Source organism: Solanum verrucosum, unplaced genomic scaffold (assembly GCF_900185275.1).
Source record: "Solanum verrucosum unplaced genomic scaffold, falcon-dt-bn FXZP01000208.1, whole genome shotgun sequence".
NCBI classification, from domain to species: domain Eukaryota; kingdom Viridiplantae; phylum Streptophyta; class Magnoliopsida; order Solanales; family Solanaceae; genus Solanum; species Solanum verrucosum.
Genome location: NW_026020329.1, coordinates 1,331,275 through 1,345,026, shown reverse-complemented (window position 1 = coordinate 1,345,026; position 13,752 = coordinate 1,331,275).

Sequence of the window (13,752 nt, the reverse complement as noted above, 5' to 3'; positions counted from 1 at the left end):
AACATAATCTATGTACAATTCTATAAACAAAGGGATCAACCCATAACTTTGCCCATAAGGCCATAATTCTCAACTCATCAATATACCAACAATTCAACATGAATAAATATAGATAATCATAGAAAACATCAATACAATCTAATCTAAACATAACTTCACCAATAGAGATCATATTCAGAAAGACCCACATCATAGGCCAATTTTTGAGAATTTGGGGATCATGGGTTCTTCAAGAATTCCTTTGAAAATTGTCTTAAAAACCTTAATTCCACATTAATTCATCAATAGAATGATTTAGAAAATCGTTTGACAAGGGACTCATGTTTAGATTGAAAATTGGGAATTTTGGTCTTTGAATCACTTTTGAAAATCTTTGATAGAACTCCTTGAATGAGAGGTTATTCAAGAATCAAGATTTACCATTCCTTAATTATTGAATACCCATGAAATTGAAGAAGAAATCAGTTGAAAACCCATCTTCTAGCTTGAGCTTCATCAATGTCTTTAATGGAGTTTTTGAGAGAATCAATTTTTTTGAGTGGGATGGGTCAATTTGAAGAATGGGGTCTAATTCTAGGTTTTGGGGTTTTAACCAACTTAAAATACCCTAAAATAGGTAAAATAACCGTTTATAATAATTCCCCCAAGTACCCAAACCACCCCTCACTTAGTTGGACCTTTTAAACAAGTCAAACTTAAGTTTTATTTTCGTAGATTTCGTCGGGGAACGAGTCCGCGATGCGGAGGTGTTCCATGGAGTTTCTGGAGATTAAATTCTGAGACACTTTAGTCCGCGACGGGAGTCACTTTTTGGCCATTGGTGGAGCAGGTCCACGACGCGAAGCCACTCCCTCTATGAACAACTTTAAGCAGCCTTGGCAGCTTGTTTGACCAAGGGTTGGGGTCCTCCTCGGGAACTCTTAGTGTGGTCCCGGGGAGCCGTACCCGAACATTTTGACCCTGAAAACATTTATTAAGACACTAGGGTCACCTCCACTAATTTTAGACTCCAAACAACATTTAAAAACAAGAACAACATACTAGAACACACCAACACGCAAAAGACTAGTTTCCAAACCTCCTGGTCGTCCCTTGACGTTTGACTTCCAAACTCTTTAAAACTGACTAAAAAGGCTATTCTTCATTATTTTTGACAAGTTAATAATGCATAAAACCCATGTGAGGCTCTACTTTATACTATTTCATTTTAAGGGTTGTTACAAAATAACTGATTAAGGTAAGTTCTAATTTGTTTACTAGGCTAAAAGTGACCAAAACCACGTAGTTTATGGGTTAAATGATGTATTTTAGGGGTCCAACACATGAGGAAAAGACCAAATGATCCCTGACTTGAAGTTTATTGAATCCACCGACGGGTCTGACCGACGGACCGTCGATCGATTGATGGTCCATCCTGTCAGTTCCTCGATCGGCATTAGAGAATGGTTTTCGGGGGGTCTGACCTACGGCCCTGGACTACGGACCATAGTCTGACCTATGGTCCGTAGGTCTTGGCGTAGGTCTGGACTTAGAAATATTTTTTAGGGGGTTCTCGAACTGAAAGCTGGAGGTTGACTGATTCGACGTTGCAAGCAGACCTCGTCCTATTCTAGGTGTTCAACAATCGTAAATCAATATAAAACCCAACTAAATGAGTTGGGGTCGAATCCCACAGGGAAAGGTACGTGTTTAAGAGTCAATTGGGAAGTATGAACATGATCAAATCAGTCATAGGAATAAACATTTTCGAATAAAGACATCTTTAAATTAAATGGGTGACACGACTGTCAAATAGGGGTTTTGGTTTTAAATTTCAACTACAAACAGTGGCAAACAAAACAAAATAACAATAATGAGACGGGTTCTTGGGATGTGATTCGATTATAGGCTAATATAGACAAATGGGTAATTGCAACTATTAGAAAATCGCTAGATATTAGTGAGTAAGTTAGGCTATAGTGGAGGTACAAAAGACAAAGGGGTAATTGCAACTATTAGAAAATCGCTAGATATTAGTGTGAAGGGTTCTGAGAGAGTGTCTGGACTAACATTGAAGGTGATTGCTATATAGGGAGTTACAAAAGACAAAGTAACCCTACTGTCTTTCCACTGAGTGTACCATATGTGAGCCACATCCTTAAGCTGGTAGGATGTCATCTCAACCCTACCATTATCAGTCTCTTGTATCACTCCTAAGATTTTCTTAACCTCATCAATGAAGTTATGTGGGTCCTCACCAACTTGTGACCCTAAAAACTCGGGCGGATTCATTCTAGCAAAATCTCGAACCCAAGCTGCCACTAATCCACCATTTCTATTAGTAGGAACTAGAACCTGCTTATTGTTCTGGTTGGTCATATTTTGAGCCAAAAGCTGAATCGTATTTAGAAACTCTACGTTCGAAACCTCATGGTTTAGGACAAGAGGAACTGCATTAGCATTGCGTGCATTAGCATTCCTTGTGTAAACTCTACAAGGAGGCATGATCTTAAGCACAAAACGATGGATCAGAAGGAGAGATTATACCAACGCACGATTTGAATATTAAGAAGGTTAAAGTTTTTCCTAAAACACTTCATAGCCTCATTCTCATTAGATGTGGTGCACTTCACACCCATGAAAAGGACTCTACTTAGTGCGGTTTTTCAGACATCCTAGGACACTTAAACCTAACGTTCTGCTACGAAGTATGTCACGCCCCGAAGCTACCCCCAGGACGCAAACACGGGACCTAGGATCACGAGTGACCCTAAGCTAACCCTGTTGGCATATCATAAGCATACTAAAGTAAACTAAAGTAAAGAAATACTCCGCGGAAGCTAAATCATCATGTAAACTAAAATTACGGGGAATCCCCATAAATTATCTGAACAAATGAAAACTGAGAGTTTAACAACAACTGAAAAGTCAAACTCAAACGCTAAAACTGAAACTAACTATGTCTGAATATAGCCTCTAACTTACTAGAAATGCTGGGACATGCCACAACTAGCTCTAGCAAATACTGAAAGCTAAAGACTAAAGGCAAAGGAAGATAATCATGTCAATCGTCCTCGAAGAATGAGGACTCACCATTGATGATGCTGAACTAAAGATCGAGAATCGTTCTATGTGTGATCTGGAAGCTGAGAACTTGTACCTACATCACATGAAGATGTAGTGCAGAATATGCGTTAGTACTTGAAAGGTACTAAGCATGCAGGATAGAGTAAAGCTGAACAATAATCATAACTAAACTAAAGCATATATCTAAGCAATGATAAGAGATAAGCATGATACTAAATTGAGAATATTGAACATAAAGTAACTGAATGCAATGACAAAGTTTATAACATGCTGAGACTGAATATTGAACTGTGACTGATAACGTGATCAATGCAATAGAATCTGACCGTAAGGGAGCTACTAATAACCGACCTCAAATAACATGAGCTAAATGTGGAGTCCAATGTATACACCGCATCAAAAGGACCTAGTATACCCTGCTAGAGGTATAGAGGCATGACTGGAGTGATTACTAAAATGATGCCCACAGAGGGGACTTACAACCTAAGGGGCACGTAGTTCTGGGACTTGAGGGTGATTGACCCTAATCCACTAGGTATTAAGCTTCTCCTAATTGATTATGGAATTAACAATTTATGACTGAAATTTTGTAATACTGGATAGCTCAAAACTGACATGCTAACTTAAAATGCAACATTAATATGCTGATAATGAAACATTCAAATCTGAGGCATGTATATCTGAAATATCTGACCTAGCATGTGTATTTCATGAACTAAAGAACTACATAGCTAGGGTTCTGAATTTATGAAAGAATCGACATAAAACGATACTAAAATCATGATAATCTGATTTGGATCATTCTAACAGCTAAAACCTAACAATTTCTAACATTCAAGAAACCCTAGGTCTAGATAATATTAAGGGAATACAGATTTTGACTGAAATCTAGGGACCTACTGGGTGAAAGGAACCCACTAGTGAAATCCCATATACCTCGTGATGAATTCTACAGGCATATCTTTCGATTTCATGGTTGTAACTGATGAAAACTTGTTGCGTTCTTAAACTAGGTCTTGGTCGACTTCATCATATGTTTTGCTCTAAGTTTTATGAATTTTTGGTGAATAATTGATTAAGGTAAGTTCTAATTTGTTTACTAGGCAAAAACTGGCCAAAACCACGTAGTTTAAGGGTAAAACGACGTAGTTTAGGGGTCTAACACATGAGGAAAATATCAAACGACCCCTGACTTACAGTCTGCTGAAGCCACCGACGTGCCTGACCGACGCACTGTCGATCGATTAAAGGCTCATTCTGTCAGTTCATTGATCGGCGTCAGAGAGTGGGTTTTGGGAGGGTCTGACATACGGCCTTGGACCAGGGACCGTGGTCTCACCTATGGTCCGTAGGTCTTGGCCTACTCTGGACTTAGAAAGAATTTTTGGACGGTTCTCGGACTGAAAGCAGGAGGTTGACTGATTCGACGTTGCAAGCACACCTCATCCTATTCTAGGTGTTCAATAATCATAAATCAGTATAAACCCAAATAAATGAGTTGGGGTCGAATCCCACAAGGAGAGGTACGTGTTCATGAGTCAATTGGGAAGTATGGACATGATCTAATCAGTCATAGGAATAAACATTATCGACTAAAGACATCATTAAATTAAAGGGGTGACGCAAATGTCAAATGGGGGTTTTGGTTTTAAATTTCAACTACAAACAGTGGCAAACAAAACGAAATAACAATAATGAGACGGGTTCTTGGGATGTGATTCGATTATAGGCTAATATAGACAAATAGGTAATTGCAACTATTAGAAAATCGCTAGATATTAGTGAGTAAGCTAGGCTATAGTGGAGGTACAAAAGACAAAGGGGTAATTGCAACTATTAGAAAATCGCTAGATATTAGTGCGAAGATTTCTGAGAGAGTGTCTGGACTAACATTGAAAGTGACTACTATATAGGGAGTTACAAAAGACAAAGTAGCCCTGCTGTCTTTCCACTGAGTGTACCATATGTGAGTCATATCCTTAAGTTGGTAGGATACCATCTCAACCCTACCATTACCAGTCACTTGTATCACTCCAAAGATTTTCTTAACCTCATCAATGAAGTTATATGGGTTCATACCAACCCGTGACCCTAAAAAGTCAGGCGGATTCATCCTAGCAAAATCTCGAACCCTAGCTGCTACTAATCCACCATTTCTATTCGTAGGAACTGGAACCTACTGATTGTTCTGGTTGGTCATACTTTGAGCCAAAAGCTGAATCGTATTCCAATACCCTGCGTTCGAAACCTCATGGTCTTGGACAAGAGGAACTGCATTAGCATTGCGTGCATTAGCATTCTTTGCGTAAGCTCTACAAGGAGGCATGATCTTAAGCGCATAACGATGGATTAGAAGGAGAGATCATACCAACGCACGATAAGAATATCAAGAAAGTGAAGTTTTTCCTAAAACACTTTGTTGCCTCATTCTAATTAGATGTGGTGCACTTCATACCAATGAAAAAGGACTCTACTTAGTGCGGCTTTTCAGACATCCTAGAACACTTAAACATAAGGCTCTGCTACCAAGTTTGTCACGCCCCGAAGCTACCCCCCAGGACACAGACACGGGACCTAGGATCACTAGTGATCCCAAGCAAACCCTGCTAGCATATCATAAACATACTAAAGTAAACTGAAGTAAAGAAATGCTCCGCGGAAGCTAAATCATCATGTAAACTGAAATAACGGGGAATTCCCATAAACTATTTGAACAAATGAAAATTGAGAGTTTAACAACAACTGAAAATTCAAACTCAAATGCTAAAACTGAAACTAACTATGTCTGAATATAGCCTCGAACTTACTAGAAATGTTGGGACATGCCAGAACTAGCTCTAGCAAATATGGAAAGCTAAAGACTAAAAGCAAAGGAAGATAATTATGTCAATCGTCCTCGAAGAATAAGGACTCACCACTGATGATGCTGAACTGAAGATCGAGAACCGCTCTATGTGTGATCTGGAAGCTGAGAACCTGAACCTACATCACGAGAAGATGTAGCACAGAGTATGCGTCAGTAGTTGAAAGGTATTGAGCATGCATGATAGAGTAAACCTGAACAATAATTATAACTAAACCAAAGCATATTTAAGCAATGATAAGAGATAAGCATGATACTAAACTGAGAATACTGAACATGAAGTAACTGAATGCAATGACCAAGTTTATAACATGCTGAGACTGAATACTGAACTGTGACTCATAACGTGGTCAATGCAATAGAATCTGACTGTAAGGGAGCTACTAATAACCGACCTAAAATAACGTGAGATAAATGTGGAGTCCGATGTATACGCCTCATCGAAAGGACCCAATATACGCTACCAGAGGTATAGAGGCATGACTGGCGTGATCACTAGAATGATGCCCACAGAGGGAACTTACAACCTAAGGGGTACGTAGTTGTGGGACTTGAGGGTGATTGACCCTAGTACACTCGGTATTAAGCTTCTCCTAATTAATTATGTAATTAACAATTTATGATTGAATTTCTGTAATACTAGATAGCTCAAAACTGACATGCTAACTTGAAATGCAACATTAATATGCTGATAATGAAACATTCAAATCTGAGGCATGTATATCTTAAATATCTTACCTAGCATGTGTAATTCATGAACTAAAGAACTATATAGCTAGGGTTCTGAATTTATGAAATAATCTACACAAAACGATATTAAAATCATGATAATCTGATTTGGATCATTCTAACAGCTAAAACCTAACAATTTCTAACATTCAAGAAACCCTAGGTCTAGATAATATTAAAGGAATAAAGATTTTGACTTAAATCTAGGGACCTACTGGGTGAAAGGAACCCACTAGTGAAATCACACATACCTGGTGACGAATTCTACAGAGAAATCTTTCGATTTTGTGGCTGGAACTGATGAAAAATCATTGTGTTCTTGAACTAGGTCTTAGTCGACTTCCTCATATGGTTTGCTCTACGTTTGATGAATTTTTGGTGAATAATTGATTAAGGTAAGTTCTAATTTGTTTACTAGGGTAAAACTGACCAAAACCACGTAGTTTGACATAGACGTCTCTGTCATCGATGTCTGCATAACCGACTGTACAATTGTCTCCTCTAAATTTGGCAGGTCTCCATAGATGGTCTCCTTCAAGCATCCAGTTGCTCCTCATCCATCTCAGCCTCTGACTCATCAGCAGCAGCATTCTCCATAGGTACATCTATGTTGGTCGCCGGAGGCATCTCAGAACTGCCCGGGACACCCTCAGTCTCAGCTTCCTCAAATAAAGAAGTAAAGTCTATAGACTTTAGATAGTCCACATCCTTCCTCAAGCCTGCAACCTCGGCTTTCAAAGTCGTCATCTCTGAAGTAGCCTCCTATCGACTCTCACAAGTCTTTACTCTTGATGTGAAAGCATCAATAGATGTTTGGAGGGGTGTCGATGCAGCTAGGATGGCCCGCTCGAACATCCAAGGTACCGTGGCCTCTAATCGGGCAGCCCACACATCGGCAGAATGGGCTAAGTGCCCCATCTTCAGGATCATGGCCTGAGTAATATTGATGGGCTGGGAAGTAGTAGATGAACTAGGAACCTGGGAGGAAGTGGAAGCAGGAGTACCTGAATGCCCAGTGGCCAGAGTAGGCAAAGGTGCCTCTGCAGGTATTGAATCAACATCAACCTTCAGGGATGTCTCCATCGGAGCCGCTCTCCTCATGTCTGCCTCCTCCCGTGTGTACTTGGCTTCTATGCGCCGTATGTCTTTGGAGGATGTAGGGGTGACCTTGATGTCCCTATTCCATCACGAGAAACTCTAGCACGCCGGCACAACTCTATAAGCAGGATCGGGAATAAAAGAGACGTTTGGCGCTGCTTGGCCCTCATGGCCATCTCTGCTCAATGATGAGTCCCAAGTCAATGCTCCTCCGGGCTATGATTGACCTAAGGCAGGCCGCTTTTGGATGGCAAAGGATGGACTCATTCTGCGAGGGCGATAGAGCTGCTAATGAACCCGAACTAATACCGAGCGGCAATATTCATGTCTTTCTTCTCGATGGGAGCTCCTACCTCAATCCACATCGGGGTGGTGTCAGAAATGAGGGGGCAAGCCAACCCTTGAGATTATACAAAGATGTCATAGTGGTAGCCAAATTTGGGTAATCAAAACCTGACCCTCTATCAAATACAATGTTGATATGATTGCGACTGTATCTCACTATTGTCCCCCGTACCATGATGGACTCTACCGGTCTAAAAGCATTGTCCTTCTTCTTTCCCTTAGGTACCAAGTCACAGTATGCTGAGTAAAACTCTCAGACCCATGTAGGAATGTATGGGCCTAAGGGGTAAACTGCTCAAATATCTGGAACCTGAGAGTGTCCCACACATTAGGATACTTGCCCTCTAGGCCCTCTGTGGATAGCAGTTTTTCCTCTAGAATCATCCTCAATCCCTGGCCTATAGCGGATTGAGTAACCGAGGAGGAGGATCTTGAACTGGTGGCGCTGGAACCACCGTATGTGCCGGAGTTTGCACTGTATCAGTAGGAGATGTGGCCTGTGGAACCCTAGATGCATCTTAGCGATACCTTGCACAAATTTCTGCTCGCCGGGACTGTAGAGGCTGGTCAACCTCAGGCTCAGAAAATGCAGCCTGGGAATCAAAGGAATCCCCCTCGCTGCCGGAGTTGTGATCCGATATCTCAGATGCGGGAGCATTTCCCTTACCTTTGACTCCCTTGGGAAGTGCCTTCTTTCCCTTTTTAAAAGGGGTAGCTACCCCCTCATTGATAACTATGCCACGTGCTCTTTTGCGGGGCGGCATGTCCAAGTTGGTTCTAGCAATATCTGAAAAAATATCGTTGAATGTTAGAAACAGTTTAGGAAAAGTTATAGAAAGACTCACTGAACCAGTCGGCGAGTCACCGAATCACTTTGGCGAGCCAGATCGGTCTTGCCAAAAGATTTAGCTCAAAATTTCTTAGAAAAATGGCATGTCGGCGATGAGAAGGGCCTTTCGTTGAATCACCGACTTTATTCGGTGAGCACAGACTAGCCCGCCAAAAGTTACATTATATTTTAGGGATTAGGGACGCCGAAAGGGCGATCAAAGAAGACTTTCAGCGAATCACTAAGTGAACTCGGTGAGCTCAGGATTCTCACTGAAAGTTACAGAACCAAACTCAACAAAATCACGAAATTAATGGCGATCAAGGGTGATTTCAGTGAACCGCCGACTGGTTCGGCGAGCTCGAATTAGCTCGCCAAACTTCCCAACGTGCCTATTCTCAACCCCAACTTCCAAAATCAACCCTGCATCCCCCGAAAACAAAATCAAACAACACACCCACTCAATTAATCCCAGACCCATTAGACCCATGCCATTCGGGTGCTCAGACTTCCTCCGGTTTGGCCAAAATTGGTCATTTGACGACTTTAGCCCTTAAGAATGACGTCAAATGCTCCATCATTGGGCAAAGCACATCATTTAGCACAATTTGGGTTACTCGGACTTCACCCAACTAGACTCAACAACAATTAAGCATAACCCACAAGATTACGATCAATTGTAAAGCCCGAAATTCAGGAAATTAATAATTCAGGTAATTTAGGCACGAGAGAGCATATCCTCAGCACGGCCACCCTCAGAATCTTTGGGCTTTTGACTCTCATGGGGAGGAACATACCTATCTTTCTCCCCATCTTTTTCCTTCCAAGTGGGGTTACGATCCCTCCACTCTCTATCACGGTCTCTCCAGCCCTCATTCTTATTCCAACCTTGGTTACCACCCTGTCTTAGGTAGTTTACACAATAACCTCCTTCTTGATTGGCTAGGAAGTTCACCTCCTCATTGTACAAAGCTTCAAACTTGGCCTCATAGGGGTTTACACACCCACAACATTTACACTTCTAGCACCCGCTCCCATGACATTCTTGGCTAAATATCAAGTTGGGTCATCATTTTTGCCATGTTTTGGTCCCTCTCTTGATCTTTCTCAATCTGCTCATTTGTCAATTTAAAAGTGAGAAGGGAGACCTGATCTTCATAGGTGTACCATGCCCAATTAATTTTGGCCATACCATCCAAGAGATAGGCTGCTATAATGTAAGGTTGTTGCATTAAACCTCCCGGAGAAAGTTGATCAGACACTCCCTTGTTCACCGAATCAAGGCTTTGGTAAAAGTATTGCAGCAAAACATTGTTGGGCAAACCATGAGTTGGGCATTGCAGCACCAACTTCTTAAATCTTAGACAAGTCTCATGGATTGGCTCACCCTCCAAACGCTTGAAGTTTTAGATGTTGTCCCTAAGTGTTATCATCTTCGAATGAGGGAAATATCTCACTTGAAATGCGCTGACAGCTCTTCCCACGAAGTGATGGAATCTCTTGGCAATTCATCCAACCACTTACATGCTTCTCCCATTAGAGAATATGGGAACAACCTCAACCGGACCAACTCTTGAGATATGTTCTTAAAGGAGAATGGCGTGCAAACATCAACAAAGTTCCTTATATGCTCATGGGGATCCTCATGAGCCAACCCACCAAATAACCTTTTCAATTGCAAGAGCTACAACATGGTGCTTGTAATGTGGAACACAACGTTCCCTTCAGCCGGAGGCAAGCGAATGGCACCAACTCCACCCACTAGTTTGGGTCATTTACATTCAGTTCATTGGCATCATTGAGGTTTCTGATGTCATCTTGGTGGCCCACTTGGCTACCATTACTTCCGTAGACACTCATTTCCTCTGCTTTAAAACAACAACACAAAAACCAAAACTAAAAGTAAGTAGATTCAACTATGACTAAAAAGAACGAAATTCAACTTCACAAAAAGAATCTCAAATAACACCACTCCCCGGCAGCTGCACCATTTTAATTTGACGTTTCAAGAATACCACATCCAATTCTAGGTCTTCAACGATCGTAAATCAGTATAAAACCCAACTAAATGAGTTGGGGTCAAATCCCACAGGGAGCGGTACGTGTTCAAGAGTCAATTGGGAAGTATGACATGATCAAATTAGTCATAGGAATAAACATTATCGAATAAAGACATCATTAAATTAAAGGGGTGACACAAATGTCAAATGGGGTTTTGGTTTTAACTTTCAACTACAAACAGTGGCAAACAACACGAAATAACAATAATGAAATGGGTTCTTGGGATGTGATTCGATTATAGGCTAATATAAACAAATGAGTAATTGCAACTATTAGAAAATCGCTAGATATTAGTGAGTAAGCTAGGCTATAGTGGAGGTAAACTTTCTCTCAAACAATTTACTCAGAATCAAGTTGATATCTCTCGAACATCAACAAGCATGCAAAATAAGAACAGCCCACACCTTAGTCCATTCATTCTCTCGAGCTGAATGTGTGGGATTGAGTTTAGGATTCACTCTATCGAGCTAAACCGAGGTCAACCCAATACCCACAAACCATCAATCAAAAACCTTAGTTCTAAAACCTCTCTCTCGAGCAAGCCAAGAACACAAAGGTATAACTGCATTTGCAACTACAATTCTTAAATTAAACCACAATTAATGATTAAACTCACTTCTAAAAAGCATTTAAACTAACAATTAGCAATATCCATAAACTAAACCAGCCCATAATCATAAAAAGGTAAAAACCATTACCAAATTAATTATCCATCAACTAGGTAAGAGTAGATTCGTCCCTACAATGCTCCAATTCGAAGAATCTCAAAGACCCACTTCCAATTTTTCAAAAGTGAAAAACTTCAATTCTTCAAAACTTAGGAAAAAAAACTAGAGAAAACTTGTCTCTAGAGCTCAAAACTTAATAAAACAAAAAATATATGAGCTAAGATCCTAAACTAAATGTTCAAAAATGTATTTATAGTTGACAAAAATATGCTGCGAAGAGTCACTCAGTAAAGTAAGTCGGGCTCACCGAACCACTCGACGTGCCGCCCATTGGTCACTTTCATCGCCCTTCTGCCTTGGCATTCAGCATCCTCAAGATCTATAACTTTGGGTGATCTAACACTGCATCACGGAACCATTCGACGATCCACTGACTGCTCATTTCTCTCGCCAACTTGGTTCTTTTCTTCAGGACTTGGCACACTGGAAATTTAGGTACTCAAGTAGCCATTCGATGGCTCGCCAAGTGTACTTGGCGATCACCAGGCTTGCATTTATTTATTCTTTCAGCTCGATCTGTTCCTTTTTGCAAATTAGTGTCCTTGCTTTGTTCCTCAATCCATATACCTGGAAATCAAGGGTTTTACATCAGTTATTGGCACAAAATAAACATTTGAGGACACTAAATCTATATAAATAAATCCCTAAATGAGTCCAAATCTCAAACTCATCACTGACCCATAGACCGTGGCCTAACCTACAGTCCCGGCGTGGGTGGACCCTTAGCTAGATTTTTGGACTGCTTCTGGGAAAGGCTATAGATGGCCATCCATGTACCACCAGAACGGACCGTGGGTCACCTTACGGTTCGTGCGTGGCAACCGTAGGTTGCATCTGCAACTTTTGAAAAAAAATCTACACTTTGGTAGTTCTAGCATACGAGGTGTTACAAATGCGCTCGAATGAGAATTTTTATCAGCGTGGTTACCTTGAGAATTTGTCAGCGTGGTCTAGATTGATCCTTCGTTCATGTCCTGAGGATTCTGAACTTTTTCTGAGCCCCTTTGTGGTTTTTGACTTAAAATGACAATTGGGTGTGGGACCCACTTTTTGTCATGATTACCTCGTATGAAAATTTCGACTACGCCTTTGAGTCTGGTGTATCGAATTTGGTATGGTTGCATATCTTGTTTGCGTGCACGGGGCTTTGAACAAGCTCGGAACACCCCGTCAGAGTTTTTAAGTTTTTGAAAAAATGTTGAAATCTGGTGTATTTATAGCAGAAAAATTAGCACTTTTTAAAAACTTCAAAATCCCTTATCTCTCTCATTTCTTGGCCAAATAAGGTGATTCAAAGTGTGAAAACTTTGTTATTATGGTGGATTTGTTGTAGAGTGATTGGAAAGTTTTGGGTGCACATCGTTCTAGGTAAAAATCGTGATAAACCAGACTGTTGTAGCCATTTTCAAGTTCTTGTTTTTGGCTATTTAAAATTGGTGATATCTTGCTCATTTTAGCTCAGTTTTGGGTGATTTGAAGTTCCACGTGTCGTGAATTATCGAAGCTACATCGTGGAGTGTTCAAGGAGTGTTGGGAACCCTTCGATTTTCGTAAATTATGAGTTTTAGTTGCTGCAAGTTGTTTTTTCTTTTTTAAATTGATTAAAGTGTGTTTTTTTTGCATGTTGGGTTTTGCTGCGTCTTGTGCCCCAAATTGTGTTCCATTTTGAAGCACAGATTTTGGGGTATTGTTTTGGGTCTTTTGATGGAGTCAAATCCAGAAAGTACAGTGTGGGTCCCATGATTCCCATTCTGACTCTAAAATTGACCTGTTTTTGTTTATTGTGATTTTTGTGTCTAAACAATCGTACTAACATTGTGATCCTATATTTGATAGCGTGATAGCATTCAAAGGTCGTTCGATAAGGAAAAGCCCCGGCAAAGTGATTTCGAGCACACATAGATGGCTTAAAGGTAGACTACGACTTCTTTTCTATTAGATTGATCTTAATTGTGTAAAAGCATGTGGATTAGAGTGAATTTGGGGCGGGTACTAGTTCTTAGTTTATTTGATTAGATACATTGTGCTAGGAT